General features: G+C 38.2%; 1 protein-coding gene across 3 annotated transcripts in view; it reads right to left on the reverse strand.

Moving 5' to 3' along the window:
- LOC106869155 (alpha-aminoadipic semialdehyde synthase, mitochondrial) overlaps positions 1 to 19,419 on the reverse strand; it is a 150,589-nt gene that overhangs the window by 85,174 nt on the left and 45,996 nt on the right. The window contains exon 1 of one of the 3 annotated variants that reach the window (XM_089351553.1): positions 18,190 to 18,592. The exons of 1 other annotated variant lie outside the window; for it this stretch is intronic. The gene's annotated coding sequence lies outside the window, so the exon portion shown is untranslated. Of the gene's footprint in view, positions 1 to 18,189; positions 18,593 to 19,419 lie in introns of those variants that run through there. One more of the 3 variants, XM_014914763.3, reaches the window with a different exon arrangement.

Here is a 19,419-nt window from a genome sequence, read left to right on the forward strand (position 1 = left end):
GGGAGAAGAAAGAAGAAAAAATTTTGAGAAGGAGGGGGACGTAAAGAGGCATGGCTTTTGTATTGGTAAGGTCAGACTTGTTTGTTTAGTACTTAGTGACCTTTTAGAGTGGGGAAGGAAAAAAATTTTGTATTTGAATTGGTCAAGGTTTTTAATTGAAAAACCAGATGTTGTTTTTGACTTCCTTCAGTAAAAATTATTGCATTTCACAGTCATGTTTCTTTTTTCTTTTGTATTCATTAATGTGGGGATGGTAAAGAGGTGTGATTTTTGTATTAGTGTGGTTAAGGTTTTTAATTGAAAAATCAGATGTTGTTTTTGACTTACTTCAGTAAAAATTATAATTGCATTTCCAGGTCTTGTCTTTTATTCTTTTATATTCATTAAAGAATGGTTGTATGGGTATGGTCAACTTTTTTAATTGAAATTCTAGATGTTTTCAAAAGAGTGATTTTTGAGTTCACTATACACTCACACAGTAATTATACACGCATACTCAAAGACATCTATATATGTACGTGTTCATATTTGTGCACACATACACACACCACACATACATAAGTACACATTATGATTTTTTTAAAATAATTAATCAATATAATTAAAAATTCATCTCTGTGGTTAAATAAACTTAGAAAGTTTTGGTCATTTTAGTCACTACTCTTGATTTTCATCCGAGTATTTGTCCTTCAGACTGCAAAATGGAATTTTAAAAAGCAATACACAATGCTGTCACAATTATATTTCCAAATTCATCTATTTCTGGTTGGATGTTTTGTTTTGAATATATTTTAAAGTTCCAACCTAGAATTTTCTAAAGGAGAAAGAGAGCCAAGTACAGAAGAGGGAAAACAACTGTTCTTATAGAATTTCAGGATCTGGAGTGTTTTGCAAGGTCCAACAACAATGTGGTAAAAAGGTTTTAGCAATGGTTTGAGATCATCTTTAACATTTATACAATCAAATTCATATAGAATTCTCATAGGTGGAATTTCAAAAAAATATATAGTTATGTTAATTTTTGTTGAGGACTTTTTTGTGAAGTATAGTTCTGTTATCTTTTGGAACTTTGAATTTCTCTTCTCCACATATTACCAAATGTTTCCTTTTTACAGCTGTTTATTTTGCTGAGAACTTCTTTATGAAGTGTAGCTCCATTGTTTTTTTGGAAGTTTGGGTTGTTCCTTGAGTGTTTGTAGAAGAGGAAGATCTTGAATTTTTCTTCTCCACACATTTCCAAATGTTTGCTCCAAGGAATTTTCTGTAGCTCCCCTTGTCTGTGGATTCTTGTGCATTGGCAAAGGGAATTATTGGTTTCACCAATATAATTATCCTTGCATTTGGGGCAAGTAATGCAGTATATGAGGTTTTGTCTTGCAGCTCATATTTGCATTTACTTTGAATAAAAATCCATTCTTAAATTTTATGTGGGTGTCTCTGTTTATATATTTGAAGTTATTGTTGCATATTCCACATCTGCTGTCTCTGCATTCTTTTATGGAGACTTCTGTTTTGTTCTCTGATGTGAATTTTGTCTTGTAAGTAGTTTTTTAAGGTTTTTTTCCTGGCATTTCCTATTTCGTAGGTAGCTTTTGTCATTTTGGGGTTTAGTAAGAGTATTGGTAGATTTGATTGTATAATGTGGAAAATATTGGTTATTCCAGGGTTGTGTGTGTTAATAAATGGAATAGTATGTTCCTTGCATTTTTCTTTTGGAGTCCTAAGTTGTATGATGTCTAATTTCATTGCTTTCAAGATTCCATTATTTATAAGTTCCACAGGGTCATTTTGGATAAATATTTTGTGTGACACCTACACGATTTTCACTAAGAAAAAAAAAAACTTGGATTTTTTGCCTGGAATCAAGTACCCTGGCCTCCTAATATACTGCAAATCCCTTATTTTGGTACGGAAAGAAGAGGGGGCGAGAGGGGATACCCCTCGACTCAGAATCATTGGAATTTTTTTTTCATTGAATGAAATCTTGTGACCTAATATACTACAAGGTCCTTTTTGGGGTCCAAAAAACGGGGAGGGTGAGGTGGAAGCCCCGGAAATTTCACCCCCACCCCCATTGATCTTTTTAGCAGCATGGTTTTCACTAAGTAAAAACAAAATCAGATTTTTTTTTGCATGGAATCAAGTGCCCTGACCACCTAATATCCTGCAAATCCCTTATTTTGGTTCAGAAAAGTGGTGGGGGCGATCCTGGAATCATTAGAAATTTTTTCCATTGAATGAATTCCTGTGACCTCCTAATATGCTACAAAACCCTTAAACGGGGTGGAGTGAGGTGGAAGCCTCGGAAATTTTACCCACTCCCAACATTTTACAGAAATTTTCCAGAGTGTGAATTACATAGTTCATTATTAAATATATATATATACTAGAGAATGTGACATTTATATTGTGTGTGTATATGTATGTGTATATATATATATATATATATATATATATATATATATATATATATATACAAATAATTACAGAGGCATCAAGCTGTTAGATCAGGTTATGAAAGTTACAGAGAGGGTCATAGCCCAACTAATTAGGGAGCGAATCAATTTAGATGAGATGCAGTTTGGGTTCGTGCCAGGTAAAAGCACTACTGATGCCTTATTTCTAGTGAGACAGTTGCAGGAGAAATACCTAGCTAAGGATAAACCTCTGTACCTGGCTTTCGTTGACATGGAGAAAGCCTTTGACAGGGTCCCCCGATCCCTTATCTGGTGGTCAATGAGGAAACTTGGGATAGAAGAATGGTTAGTGAGAGTTGTGCGAGCCATATACAGAGATGCTGCCAGTTAGGTGAGGGTTGGAAATGAGTACAGCAATGAATTCCGGGTAGAGGTAGGGGTCCACCAAGGTTCCGTCCTCAGCCCCCTATTATTTACCATAGTCCTCCAGGCAATCACAGAGGAGTTCAAGACAGGTTGCCCCTGGGAGCTCCTCTATGCTGATGACCTTGCCCTAATTGCGGAGTCACTATCAGAACTAGAGGAGAAGTTTCAGGTGTGGAAGCAAGGTCTAGAATTGAAGGGCCTTAGAGTCAACCTAGCTAAAACCAAAATCCTAATAAGTAGGAAGGTAGATAAAACACAAACCCCTTCAGGTAGATGGCCCTGCTCAGTATGTAGAAAAGGAGTAGGTAGTAACTCTATAAGATGTACCCGGTGCAAGCTATGGACACATAAGAGGTGCAGCAACATCAAAGGCAGGTTAACTAGCAAGTTAGTTTTTGTTTGTGGCAGATGTTCAGGTGCAATAAAGACTGCAAACAAACAGGAAACAACTTCTATCTCATTCCAGGGTGAAAAACTAGAGGTAGTCGATAGCTTCCGCTATCTGGGCGACCAAGTTAGTAGTGGGGGTGGGTGCGCTGAAAGTGTAGCTGCTAGAATAAGAATAGCCTGGGCAAAGTTTAGAGAGCTCTTACCCCTGCTGGCGACAAAGGGACTCTCACTCAGAGTAAAAGGCAGACTGTATGACGCATGCGTACGAACAACCATGCTACATGGCAGTGAAACATGGGCTGTAACTGCTGAGGACATACGTAAGCTCGCAAGGAATGAAGCCAGTATGCTCCGTTGGATGTGTAATGTTAATGTGAATACCCGTCAGAGTGTAAGTATCTTGAGAGAAAAGCTGAACATTAGAAGCATCAGTTGTGGCATGCAAGAGAGACGATTGCGCTGGTATGGACATGTGGTGAGAATGGAGGCGGATAGCTGCGTGAAAAAGTGCCACACCCTAACAGTTGAGGGAACCCGTGGAAGAGGTAGGCCCAGGAAGACCTGGGCTGAGGTGGTGAGGCAAGACCTTCGTACATTGGGCCTCACCAAGGCGATGACTACTGACCGAGACCTTTGGAAATGTGCTGTGCGTGAGAAGACCCGGCAAGCCAAGTAAGATCGTTGCCAGTGCCCCTGGACTGGTTCTTGTGCGGGTGGCACATGAGATGCACCATTTTGAGCGTGGCAGTTGCCAGTACCGCCTGACTGGCTCCTGTAGGATTTTCGAGCGAGATCGTTGCCAGTGCCCCTGGACTGGCTTGTGCGGGTGGCACATAAAAGACACCATTTCGAGCGTGGCCGTTTTCGTGCGGGTGACACGTAAAAGCACCCACTACACTCTCTGAGTGGTTGGCGCTAGGAAGGGCATCCAGCTGTAGAAACTCTGCCAAATCAGACTGGAGCCTGGTGTTGCCATCCGGTTTCACCAGTCCTCAGTCAAATCGTCCAACCCATGCTAGCATGGAAAGCGGACGTTAAACGATGATGATGATGATGATGATGATATAGAATGTTCTCTATGTCGCTTGTGTGTTTTCTTGTTTCTGTTTGTTTGCAATGTCCTGTACCCAGATATGCACCTATACATACAGGTGGATGTCGGTATGCACATACCTGTACGTATATATGCATATACTCTTTTACTATTTGTTTTTACATAATTGAACGCAGCATCTCCAATTGTAAGTAGTTTTTCATAACTTCATATTTTCCGACGCTACTCTATCTCTTTCTCTTCCTCTATCATTTTCCCCCCTTCGTTCTTCCTCTTTACTACTACGTATCTCGCTTTGCCCCTCTCGTTCTTCCTCTGTTACTACTACGTATCTCTTTTTTCCCCCTCGTACTTCCCCTCTTCTCTTTTCCTTTCGTTGCTCACCTATTCTTCTACTTCCTCCCTTTGTTTCTCCCTCTACCACTCTCTCTCTTCCCCTCGTTCTTCCTCTTTACTACTACGTATCTCGCTTTACCCCTCTCGTTCTTCCTCTGTTACTACTACGTATCTCTTTTTTCCCCCCTCGTACTTCCTCTCTTTCTCTTTTCCTCTCGTTGCTCACCTATTCTTCTACTTCCTCCCTTTGTTTCTCCCTCTGCCACTCTCTTTCTTCCCCTTACACCGGCATGGTCACATGCTTCCGGTCAATAATCCTTTTCTTCCTTGGCTGTCGCCGAGCTAACACGCGAACCACTTCGTCCCTACTTTCAAGTTCGTGTCTCACAGCGTTCATACACAAACAATTTTTCTCGTCTGGCCATAAAGCCTTTTCTGTTTGTTTTCCTGTCTTGTTTTTTGTCCGCCACGACATTCCTCCATGGCAAGATTTAATTTGTGTATACAAATTTAATTTGCGGTCCATGGGAAGAGCTGTTTTAACGATGCGTCCTGCCTAGCTCTTCGAAACGCCGGTGTTAAAACGGTGGTAGCTGATGAAGTAGAATGTTCTCTATGTGGTTTGTGTGTTTTCTCGTCTCTGTTTTGTTTGCAATGTCCTGTACCCAGATATGCACCTATACATACAGGTGGATGTCGGTATGCACATACCTGTACGTATATATGCATATACTCTTTTACTATTTGTTTTTATATATATATATATATAGTTATGTGGAGAATGAAGAAACAAACACAAGAAGAAGCAATTCGGTTGGGCTAGTTAGCCATTGTTTTAATTATGTGGAGATTATATAATGAGTCATTTACGCATATTTCAATTTGCCAAACGGTTTGGCAGATCTCTTCAGAATGTTGAGGAGTATGTTAAGAGTTCATGGTGTGAGAGACGTAGGAGGAATATATATATATATATAATAGTGTGTATGTGTATGTATGTAGACAGGTAAAAATTCACCAACAAAGTGTTACTTACCTCTTTGCTGTCAATTGAATGGATTAATTCTCAACAAAACACACTTTTTGACTCAACTAGTTGAGCTTTACACCAGCGTTTTAGGAAAACAAAGCAAAACTCTTTTGTTCCCAAACTAGTTTTTTGTGTGTGGGGGGAAGAAAGATGAATGATTTAAAATAAATATCTATATTGTGTGAGAAAGTATAAATATTCTGATGATAAAATATAGTATCTTTCAAAAGCATCATTTTACAGAAATTAATTTTCGAGAGTGTGAGTTACATGGTTTGTTATTAAATATATATATATATATATATATATATATATATATATATATATATATATATACAGCAGAGAATGTGACATTGTTCATCCTTCTTCCCCCCCCCATCCCACTCGCAAAAATTAGTTTGGACGTGAAAGAGTTCTTTTTTTCCCTAAAACGCTGGTATAAAGCTCAACTAGTCAAGCAAAAAAGTTTGTTTTGTTGAGAATTAATCCATTTATTTGACAGCAAAGAGGTAAGTAGCACTTTGTCAGTGAATTTTTACCTGTCTACATACATACATACACGTTATATATATATGTATGTATAAGAGGTGCAGCAATATCAAAGGCAGGTTAACTTGGAAGTTAGTTTTTGTATGTGGCAGATGTTCAGGGGCAATCATCATCATCGTTTAACGTCCGCTTTCCATGCTAGCATGGGTTGGACGATTTGACTGAGGACTGGTGAAACCGGATGGCAACACCAGGCTCCAGTCTGATTTGGCAGAGTTTCTACAGCTGGATGCCCTTCCTAACGCCAACCACTCAGAGAGTGTAGTGGGTGCTTTTACGTGTCACCCGCACGAAAACGGCCACGCTCGAAATGGTGTCTTTTATGTGCCACCCGCACAAGCCAGTCCAGGGGCACTGGCAACGATCTCGCTCGAAAATCCTACAGGAGCCAGTCAGGCGGTACTGGCAACGGCCACGCTCAAAATGGTGCATCTCATGTGCCACCCGCACAAGAACCAGTCCAGGGGCACTGGCAACGATCTTACTTGGCTTGCCGGGTCTTCTCACGCACAGCCCATTTCCAAAGGTCTCGGTCCGTAGTCATCGCCTCGGTGAGGCCCAATGTACGAAGGTCTTGCCTCACCACCTCAGCCCAGGTCTTCCTGGGCCTACCTCTTCCACGGGTTCCCTCAACTGTTAGGGTGTGGCACTTTTTCACGCAGCTATCCTCCTCCATTCTCACCACATGTCCATACCAGCGCAATCGTCTCTCTTGCACGCCACAACTGATGCTTCTAATGTTCAGCTTTTCTCTCAAGATACTTACACTCTGACGGGTATTCACATTGACATTACACATCCAACGGAGCATACTGGCTTCATTCCTTGCGAGCTTACGTATGTCCTCAGCAGTTACAGCCCATGTTTCACTGCCATGTAGCATGGTTGTTCGTACGCATGCGTCATACAGTCTGCCTTTTACTCTGAGTGAGAGTCCCTTTGTCGCCAGCAGGGGTAAGAGCTCTCTAAACTTTGCCCAGGCTATTCTTATTCTAGCAGCTACACTTTCAGCGCACCCACCCCCACTACTAACTTGGTCGCCCAGATAGCGGAAGCTATCGACTACCTCTAGTTTTTCACCCTGGAATGAGATAGAAGTTGTTTCCTGTTTGTTTGCAGTCTTTATTGCACCTGAACATCTGCCACAAACAAAAACTAACTTGCTAGTTAACCTGCCTTTGATGTTGCTGCACCTCTTATGTGTCCATAGCTTGCACCGGGTACATCTTATAGAGTTACTACCTACTCCTTTTCTACATACTGAGCAGGGCAATAAACACTGTAAATATGCAGAAAACAACTTCTGTCTCATTCCAGGGAGAAAAACTAGATGTAGTTGATAGCTTCCGCTATCAGGGTGACCAAGTAGTGGGGGTGGGTGTGCTGAAAGTGTAGCTGCTAGAATAAGAATAGCCTGGGCAAAGTTCAGAGAGCTCTTACCCCTGCTGGCGACAAAGGGCCTCTCACTCAGAGTAACAGGCAGACTGTATGACGCATGTGTACGAACAGCCATGCTACATGGCGGTGAAACATGGGCCGTGACTGCTGAGGACATGCGTAAGCTTGCAAGAAATGAAGCCAGTATGCTCCGATGGATGAGTAATGTCAGTGTGCATACCCGACAGAGTGTAAGTATCTTGAGAGAAAAGTTGAACATAAGAAGCATCAGTTGTGGTGTACTAAACAAATAAATCTGACCATACCGATACAAAGGCCATACCTCTTAACCTCTCCCTCCTTCTTCAACTTTTTTCTTTTTTCTTCTCCCTTGCTTGGCAAACCTCACAATTTCTTTAAAGGCCAAGAAATCTAACTTTTAACCACTATTTGATAAATCCAATAATGGAAGAAAGTGCTAAAAGTATAAATAAAATGTAAATAAAAATATCTATAATCATCCAACATTCTGACTACCGTAGTATTCTAAATATACAATATCTGTACATCACTTCAAAAACTCTCTCTCTCTCTCTCTCTCTCTCTCTCTCTCTTTCTCTCTCTCTGTATATATATATATATATATATATATATATATATATATATATATATATATATATATATATATATATATATATATATAAACAATTGCAGCATGGAAGATGTTTGTAAACCATTTAAGAACACACAAAAAACTATTAGATTCACTTCAGCATTTGAATCTAATTTGTGTCCAAATATTTTCGTTGTGATCTGTTCACTGACAAAACTTCATGCAGCATGAAGTTTTGTCAGTGAACAGGTCGTGGTTTCAAAGTGGCGAAAATATTTTGACACAAATTAAATTTAAATGTTGAAGTGAATCTAATGGTTTTTTTTTTTTTTGTATTCTTATATGGCTTACAAACATCTTCCATGCTGCAAATGTTTTTGTTTCAGTACACAATCTCAGATCAAGTCACTTGGTATGCTAGTACATCTCTGTAATATATATGTGGCTTGTGTGTTTTCTCGTCTACGTTTTGTTTGCAATGTCCACAAGTTTAATTTGCGGTTCATGGGAAGAGCCGTTTTAACGATGCGTCCTGCCCAGCTCTTCGAAACGCCGGTGTTAAAACAGGGGTAGCTGATGAAGTAGAATGTTCTCTATGTGGCTTGTGTGTTTTCTCGTCCACGTTTTGTTTGCAATGTCCTGTACCCAGATATGCACCTATACATACAGGTGGATGTCGGTACGCACATACCTGTACGTATATATGCATATACTCATTTACTATTTGTTTATATATATATATATACATTTGAGAAAAAAAAAAAAGAATGACTTCACTGGTAGTTCTAATCAGTTTAATTTGATATTTTTTAATCTCTTAATAATATAAATTTTACACTTTAGTTTGTAGATCTAGTAAGTTCTTTGTTAACATGGGTGGAGAGTTTTTTAAAAATATTCCTTAACTTTCCCGGAGAACTTTCTCACATTCCTTGTGAAACTGATCTGAGGATTTGGGCCTTGTGATTCTATATATGGGATTTGGATGTGTTGTGGAGTGGGGTTGGGGTTTGTTAATCAGTGTGGGAGTGAATGAATGTTGATGAATAATAGCTGAAAGAAAGTAGTGAATGGTCAACACAAGATACTTGATTGGGGGTGGAGTTGGAAGGTGGTTGGATGTTAAAGGAGTGTTTTGTGAAACCATTTGAAGAGTTGACATTTGATGAGAAATCTAATGGCCAGATGTTTTTCCAAATACTTTCTATGTTTTAGATGTGTGTCTGAGGTGGTGGTGTTATATGACTTATGTAAATGTAACAGTGATATTGCTGCTATCAATTAAACTAATCTTGGTGAAGGTCAGCTTGAAAAAATAGGTTATACTTTCTACAAGGGTAAACATGGAAGAAAATCGAGAAAATGAAACTAAATAATTTGATAGGTGGTTTATTTCAAAATCATCTATGTCAAAGTGGCATTAAAGGTAGTTCTAAAGAAGGTGAGCTCAATTACTTAATAAGCTTCTCTGCTTTCATTATAACACACAATGAACATGATAAAGACACTCCTAGATCAAAGAGTGTTAGTGCAATATAAGCAGTGTCATTCATTTTCATTATTCAGCAGAAATATGTCTGGCCATGGGAAAATATTACTCTGCTTGAAAAGAGGAGTGAGCTGGTGACAAGAAAACGTCTGACTATAGAAAATCTGTCTCAATAAACTTTGACCCATGCAAGCGTGGAAAAATGGATATTAAAGCGATGATGATGATGAAGGTGATAGTGATCTTTAAAATGTTTGGATTTAGCTATAGCTACATTTCACAAAAAGAGCCTGGGAAAACAGAAAACTGGCTGCAAATACCAAGACTGCTGTCTATAAGGCATGTATCCTTAGTATACTTTACAGCAGTAAGACGTAAAGTCTATACTCCAGGCAGGTGCAATGTTTCAATGTCTTCCACCTTTGTAATTTGAGATGCATCTTGAATATCAAGTGGACTGATCACATCACCAACACTGAAGTCCTCAACTGTACCAAGATATCCAATATACTCACCCTGCTCGAGCAGCATTGTCTGCATTGGCTCGGTCATGTATATCACATGCCAGATGGGAGGATCCCAAATGACCTCCTGTATGGGAAATTGGCCACCAGTACAAGAGCATAAAGACAAACTCATCTTTGTTTTAAGGACGTCTGCAAGAGAGATATTAAATTGCTTGATCTGGACATCCTAAGAGGGGGGGGGGGTCACAAATGATTGTCCACGCTGGAGACAAATACTGCGAAAGGGAATAGAGTGAGGGAAGACAAACAGGAACTCGCTACCAAAGAAAAGTGCACTTGACAGAAGGAAAAGCCAGTTGCACTGACAGTGAGCTCCTTTAAATTCAGTCACTGTATGCGTGACTGACACTTCCATGTGGGCCTCTACAGCCACAACAAATACTGCCCCACCATCAGCAGTTAACACAATTTCTTCAGACTAAGATTGGTGGTCTCTCAAGACTGATGGATGCCTACTACTACTACATTTCTTATGATATCTTGTCAACAATGAAACAAACATACACACACACACACACATATAAGAAAATACGTAAGACAAAATTAGTAAAATATAAAAAAGGGAGCTTATATGAAATAGAATAGATGCCCGCTGCCTTGTGAACTCTGGTCAAACCATTCAACGCTTGCCAGCATGGAGAACAGTTATTAATTGATGATGATAATGATAATGATATATATATATATATGATTATATATATCTACTACATATGTGGGGAATTCTGTCTGTGGGTATGTTTGTGAAGTTGTTTGCTAACTCCTCCTACATCACTTTATCGATTTTGATAAAACTTGACACATGAGTAGAATTCATGTCTGGAAACCTCTTGGCATACTCAGATTGTTGAAAAATCGATAATAGGACCCCGAAAGGGATCCTTATATATATCTAATATATTTTATTTTAAAAGCCAAGGAAAATATTCGTCCCCAAAAGGGATCCTTATATATATATATATATAGCTAAGAGAAATAACCCATTCATTTTCCTAAATTATTTAGTAAAAATGAAATTGAGTATGCTTAATTCTTAGTATTTGAACTGTTGAAGTTATCTATGCAAATTATCCAGTACAACCCTTAAACAAGTAAATGGTATTTTCCTAAACAATAGATCCACTTATTTTGGTTAGTAACTTATTCATGAATATACCAACACTAGCACCGCTGAGGGTAATTTTCTCTGGGAACGCACAACAGTCCTTTTCAGAGTTATTTATTTTGAATTGTTATTATCTCATATCTGATTAGCTGGTTATTACGTAACATGCTTCACGATTTTAGTTTGATCTTAAGTACTGTATCACATACTTTGACTACCTCAGTCATCTTATTGACCCACTTCTCAGCTAGAAATATGCCCACACCTCCTACCCCACCCCTATCCCCATGCCTTTTGCCTGTGAGGAATCTGGCTGAAGCTCCCCTCCACCATACCACTTGAATGCAACATACATCAACAAGTCTTTGTTCAAGCATCTCAACAATCTCACCAGACCTACCTTTCACTATGCCTCAGGAAATGTAAGGAGAGGCAGGAATTAACATGGGGAAGGGGAACTGTGGTTCTAATGAGTGTTTGCCAATAGACATATCATAACAGTTGTCCTCACAGTTAATCTACCATCATTCATGTTACACTTGCCTCCACTGGAAGTGGGTGCTCTACAAGCATTAGTACAAGAAATGTTAGTACAGATACAAGTAAATTCATACAAAAAAGCTAACTGATTAATTATTCTAGCCTCATTGAAGGTGGGTGCTATATACCAGCATCAGTACATGTAATGTTGGTACAAATACAATTAAATGAATAAGTTAAATAAATAAGATAAGGGTAGCTAATACATTATATTTAGTTAATTGGCGAATAATTATCAAAGCAATAAAATTAAGTGCTATAGCATTTGTATTGCAGCAATGTGGGTGACACTACTAGGGGCAGAGAGGAAGGGCTGCCATGAGAGGTTCCAGTGAAGAGGAGAGGTTTTCAGTATAGGTGATAGGGGTGGGAAAGGGTGAGCACATCGCAGATAAGAAAACATTGAAATGTCTTTGGGGCCATAAAAAAGAGAGAGGCAACTTAGATGAGCTTACACAGTGACAAGAGAAAGAGAAACAGAACAAGTAATAAATCAAATTAAATTGAATTAAATTAAGTTAAATTAAATTCAGACAGGTTAGACTCAGCAGTGTAATATGTGTGGATTAAAGTGAGAGAACAAATAAAACCAACTCATCTGTACATAGCTTAGGTGTATGTGAATGAGAGCCAGGATAAATCTTTAGAGAAAGACCAATGGTTAAGGAGCTTATTTTTATATCAAAGTGGCTGGAAGGAGGCAAGATGGCTGCTGGAAGTAAAAGCCATACTGGTTTCTTAGAACATAGGATACAGAGAATACAGTAGACTAGACAACAGCTTGGGCTACAAACCAACTTTAATAAGAGAGTAGATAGAATAGACATGTAAATATAGATGAGGGCCAAGCATACAGAAGACCTGCAAAGGCTAGAAAGAAATGAGGCTAGTATGCTCCACTGGATGTGCAATGTCAGTTTACATGTGTGACAGAGCACTAGCATATGAAAGAAAAGTTGGGCGTAAGAGGAATTAGATGCAGTGTGCACAGAGAAAAGACTGTACTAGTTTGGTCATGTGATGTGTATAGATGTAGACAGTTGCACACAGAAATGCCGATCACTTAAAGTGGATGGAAACTGTGGAAGAGGGAGACCCAGGAAAATATGGGACAAAGTGTTGAAGGTTGGTCTCAAGATATTGTGATGACAAAGGACCAAGATATCTGGCAATTTTCTGTACTCAAGAAGACCTGTCCACCACAGAAGAATTGATACCAGTGCTAGTGCTACATAAAAAGCACTCGTGCTGGTGTCATATTAAGAACACTGGTGCTGCTGCCACAAATAAAACACTCATACTGGTGCTATGTTAAAAGCATTGCAATGGTCCCACATAAAAAGCACTCAGTACACACTGCAAAGTGGTTGGTGTTAAGAGAGATATCCAGCCACAGAAACCATGTTAGAACAGACAATGGAGTCTGGTGAAGCCTCTGGCCTTACCAACTATGGTCAAACCATCCAACCCAGGCCAGCATGGAAAACAGACGTTAAATGATGACAATGATGATATAGGTAGTCATGGCTACGTATATGTGTGCGTGCATGTGTATGTATGTATGTATGTATGTATGTATGTGTGTATGTATGTATGTATGTATCTATGTATACATGTATGTATGTATGTATATATGCATGCATGCACGTATGTATGTGTGTGCGTGTGTGTATGTATGTATCTATGTATGCATGTATGCATGTATGCATGTATGCATGTATGCATGTATGTATGTATGTATTTATGTATGTATGCATGTATGTACACAGACATGACAAAAGTAAATAGACATCCCATAAAACATTGTTTTATATTTATTTTAATTTGCAAAGGTTTATATTTTTTGTTAATTGGCATTTTCATTTTTCAGGTTCTATATGTGACTATTTAATCATGCTACATACAAAAGAAGCCTTGGAACAGTCCGAATTTCAAAGAGGCCATATTATGGGTCAATCTGAAAGTGGACTTAATCAGCATAAAATCGTAGGAAACCTTGGCATCCTGCTTTCTACAGTTAATAGAATGATGGGGTAATTCACCAGAGAGGAGGAGGAGTCAATATCACCTTGCTCAGGTTGACCAGGGTCCTCTGACAGGATCCTTCGCTTTGCTAAGAAAAGTGTAGAGGCCTCATTGCAAGGCCTCTGACATAGCAGAAGAAGTTGATGTCAGTCCCAGAACAGCTGTCAAGTATCTCTACAGACTTGGCTACTATGACAGAGCTGCAAGAAGGAAGCAAGATCATCACCCAGCCAATATCAAGCAGAGAATAGATTGGACCAGTGAAATGGTGGAGAGGCCACTAGCATTTTGGGACACTGCCATATTCTCTGAGTCCAGATTTACTTTATTTTCTGACAGAGGTCAAATGTGGATCCAGAGACTCTGTGATCAAGAATTTGAAACGAAAAGATTGCAGCCAACAATGAAACATGGCAACTATTCTGTAATGGTCTGGGGAGCAATGGTCAATCAGAACTAGTGGAGTGTGAGGGAAGCATAAACTTAGACACATATGTGTCCATATTGCAGAAAGGACTCCTTCCAATCTTCCCCTGTGGTGAAAGGATTAAAGAAAACTCTTTATTTATAGAAGATGGAGCTCCTTGTCACCTGACTAAAAAGACCCAAGATTGGTTGGAAGAGAATGGTATTAAAAAGCTTCCATGGTCAAGCCAGTTACCAGATATGAACCCTATTGAGCACCTCTGGGGAATAATGGACAGGGCACTTTGTAAAAAAAACAAGAAAGCATCCCCAAATCCAGATCTTTTGAGATTACTGCATGAAACTTGACAAGAAATTCCCCAAGAGAATATTCATCATCTGATCAGTAGCATGCCGAATAAGGTCCTTGCATTGAAAAATACAACAGATGTGTCTACTAAATATTAGATATTCACAATATAATAATTAATAAATAATTTGAATGTATAATTTCAGATTAAAATAAATTTTAATGATTATAAAGGTGTCTATTTACTACTGTCATATCTGTGTGTGTGTGTGTGTGTGTGTGTGTGTGTGTGTGTGTGTGTATGTGTGTGTGTGTGTATGTTTGTAAGTATGTATATTTGTATGTATGTATGTATGTATGTATGTATGTATGTTTGTATGTATGTATGTATGAATGAATGAATGAATGAAGGAATGAAATGTCTTTGAAAAACCTATTACAGTGCACAACATATAACAAATGAATTAGAACTTGATACATTCCATTATACCCTATCACACTCCATTACATCCTCAATCGAACATCTTTATCCAGCGTAGGCTATAGCAGTCATAAAACACGGTTGCACTGTCTCTACAATATTTTGATTGGCTGCATAGTCTTCCTTTCCTTATGCATTTGTCGCAGTAAACTCGTGCAAAGAAGTCATGAATAACACATCAAAAGAATAAAAATAATTTCTATGCAATTCTTATGCTTCAGTACTTCTTCAGAAGTATTATGAGGATCAAAGAACTATGTTGACATTGGGTCCCATAAATAATGCGTTTTTTTTTTCAATTGCATGAACTAAAAGTCAGAGGGAGACAGTATAAACTACCTGCACCAACTTGCTATAAAAGCAGGAAGTAATTTTACCTTGTCCTTACTCTTACATACATACATACATACATACATACATACACACACATACACATACATACATACATGCATACATACATACATACATACATACATACATACATACACACACATACATACATACACACACATACATACATACATACATACATACATACATACATACATACATACATACATACATACATACTACCTGCTCCTGAAGCATGGTATAGTTGCAAAGACTACTTACAATGCAATCTGCAGGAAGGAGTGCCTTGACATACACATCAAAGACATTCAGAACCAGCAGGTATTCACACATTAAAAAACTGGTGGAACACCACAATAAAAACATCAATTCAGTGCAAACATAACAAATGTGGTATTGTTCTATGGGACAGGGAAAAAAATTCCTGTACTGTTGTAGAGGTCAGCTGCCCAGGAAATATGAATGTATGAGGGAGAGTTGAAAATTATACACAGTCTTGTTTTTTCAGTGTATATACACAAAAGAAGGGGATAAACAAGTACGTCATTTTTCTATATAGTCTCCTTTCTTTTCAACGCACTTGGTCCAGCAGTCCACAAGCTTGTGTATTCTCTCCAAGAAGAAGGTTGGTCATGCAACCATTTATGCACTGCTTCCTTTACATCATCCATAGGAAATCAACAACCTTGCAAACCATCTTTGAGCAGTCCAAGAATCTGATAGTTGGAAGGGGCAAGATCTGGGCTGTAGGCAGAGTGTTCCAGCTCCTCAGAACCTAATTGATTAATGGTTTCAACGGTGTGGGTGGCTGTGTGTGGGTGTGCATTGTCATGGAGCAACAAGACTATCTTTGGCAATAGGCTTTGGCACTTGATGTGAATTGCTGGCTTCAGTTTGTTGACCAGCAAAGCACTGTATCTTGCACTGTTGATCGTACACCCCTTTTCCAAGTAGTCTTCCAGTATAGGCCCTTTTGAGTCCCAAAAATGGGTTAGCATCACCTTTCCTGCAGAAGAGTGAGTCTTGAATGTTTTTGTTGCTGGCAATCCAGAATGTTTCTCCTCCACGCACTATCGTTTGGATTCTACCTCATAATGACCCACGTTTTATCTCCTGTGACTATTCTGCTCAAAAATTCTTCACCCTCAATGTTGTAGTGATCAAGTAAACATTGGCAGATCTCAAGACATTTATGCTTGTGCTCTCCAGTAGGCTCTTTTGGCGCCCATCTTGCATAGACTTTATGGAAGCCAAGTTCACTGTGGATGACTTGATAAGCAGAACCGTGACTAATCTGCAGAGAACAAGCTACCTCTTCGATTATAACTTGATGTATGTATGTATGCATGCATGCATGCATGTATGTATGTATGTATGTATGTATGTATGTATGTATGTATGTATGTATGTATGAATGAATGAATGAAGGAAGGAATGAATGAAATGTCTGAAGAACCTATTACAGTGCACAACATATAACAAATGAATTAGAACTTGATACGTTCCATTACACCCCATCACATTCCATTACATCCTCAATCGAACATCTTTATCCAGTGTAGGCTATAGCAGTCATAAAACACGGTCTCTACAATATTTTAATTGGCTGCATAGTTTTCCTTTCATTATGCTCTGCAGTAGGCTCTCTTGGTGCCCATCTTGCACAGACTTTTTTGTGGATGACTTGATAAGCAGAACCATGACTAATCTGCAGAGAACAAGCTACCTCTTTGATTGTAACTTGATCCACTCATACACACTTCTATGTGGTAGTGCACAGTCCCATATTGTGCTAAAAGCCTCCAATGAATTTCAGCACTTGACACACCTTCCAACCAGAGAAATCAGATCACTACTCTTTGTTCTTCTTTGGTGCACATTGCTAGAGGAATGGCCATGCTTACACTGTAAAGCCAGAAAGAAAAATGGCACGATCAGGTCCAAACTTTGATCATATGACCACAGTAGTACCAACTATAAGCATGCACGCACAGAAGGCAGTGTGACAATAATAAAGATATGTTATGGCAAAAGTGCAGATAAGTTTTGACTTCACCTTGTACAATCAAAAGTCCAAGAAAAGGTAACATTTATAGTGAATTAATGTGGAACTTACAGATCTTGTACCCCGTCTATGAATTCTCATTTGTGCCTATCATCATAGGTGCATTAGGTTATGTACCAACACATTTGCACAAAAACCTAGAAATACTCAGTTTCACAGAAAAAGAGCAAATCAAACTAATGTGGATTCTCCAAATCCAATCTATTAGTGGCACCGTGAAGATTTGTAAGACATTCCAAAAATTCTCCACGTGAGATTCTTATGTGAATAGATTGCACACACTTGGATGTATGCATCAACAGTTCAACCAACACACCAACTTAACCATATATTTACAAACACTGGGAACTCTCTTAACTCAAAAAGTTTTGTTGCTTTGTTAGCAGCTGACTTAAATCAAGCTCAAAGAAAAATCATCCATTCATACATACACACATACATACATAAAGCAAAACATACAAGTCTGCACATATACATTGATACATACAAAAATACACTGTTGGTGTTGAAATTTCAATGTAGGAGCCTTGGATCTAGATTAGAAACCAGATCTTTCTCTATTGGCAAGAAATCTTGAAATAAAACTGAATAATGACATATACACATATATAGAAGGCAGAATGATATAAATAAGACAGAACAAAGTAGATATAAGAACGTATATGAGACAGAATAAATAAAGTAATATAAAAGTTAACATACAAGGTGATATAAGAATGTTCCTGAACCAAGCCTAAGAATAGATGTATCAGTACTCCAGTAAGTAATCCATTTCCTGTATTAATGATATTCAGGAATCATCCCCTTCAAAATAGTCCTTGTGGAAATATACACACTGATCCCATTTGAGTATGTGTACATGTGTGTTGCTGCTTCAATTGGAGAAGGCCCAACTGATGGTGGTGGTGGAGTTGGTGGTACTCGATTCTGAAACCTATTGTCAAGATGTCGCTGTTTGCAAAGTCCATATTGGGAAGTACAAATTGCTATGTGTTAGTAACAAGCATTGTATTGCTTTGTTCTGATTATGTTCAGAAGAAGAATAAAGTGACACAGAGATGCAATGGAGAACTAAGTGGGCTGATGTAAAATATCTGATCTTATTAAGAACTAATATAGTTGTTATGAAATGGGTTAAGCAGTAACCTTTAAGTTTTGGGGGTTTTTTTTAAATATAAGCACATATAAAAAATATATATAAACTTTTCTAAAGTTCAACATGTGACTCAACACATTTGTAGTTATCTAAATTACAGTGAGTTCATGTTGACAAAAATAGATAGATAAATAAATACATAAATTATATCATACATATTTAATTTAAAAGCAGTGACAGAATCATTTCAAATATTGACAGATACAACCACCTGAGTATTGAATACCCTCTCCTCATGTTTTGATATGTTTTATTTTTGCCATAGTCCAAATGTTTTTCATTCTAACAGGAGTTAAATAGTTTTTTCATAGTTAGCTGTTTGCATATGAAATGTAAGAGTAGGTAATTTTGGACAATTAAATGCTTGTCTTCCATTCTTCTATTCAATTAATTTATTGGAGAGTGTGCATGTTAGCCAGTATTCAGGCTGATTCATTGAAAAGTGGCTCCTTGAACAAATCACAAGGAACAGAGTGAAGTGTTTAATTCTCATCTGTGTCACTTTAAGCAGATAAAAACCAAATTACTTCTTGGTTAGGATGATAGTTTATAACTGGTAGCTTTTCCAGGGGATCTTGATATCTATTTCCTTTTGTGAGATAAATTGAAACAATGTATTTGTTCAAAAAGGGCAATCAAATATTAGATATTGCTTTGAATTTGGACCACATAAATTAACAACTCAATCATTTTGAATACTTTCTTTGTCCTACACACAAACAATTCTGCCAATCAAACAATAGCAAACATGTCTAGCACAAAACTCCCTTAGTTAA

Source organism: Octopus bimaculoides, chromosome 1 (assembly GCF_046866305.1).
Source record: "Octopus bimaculoides isolate indiv1 chromosome 1, ASM4686630v1, whole genome shotgun sequence".
NCBI lineage: Eukaryota > Metazoa > Mollusca > Cephalopoda > Octopoda > Octopodidae > Octopus > Octopus bimaculoides.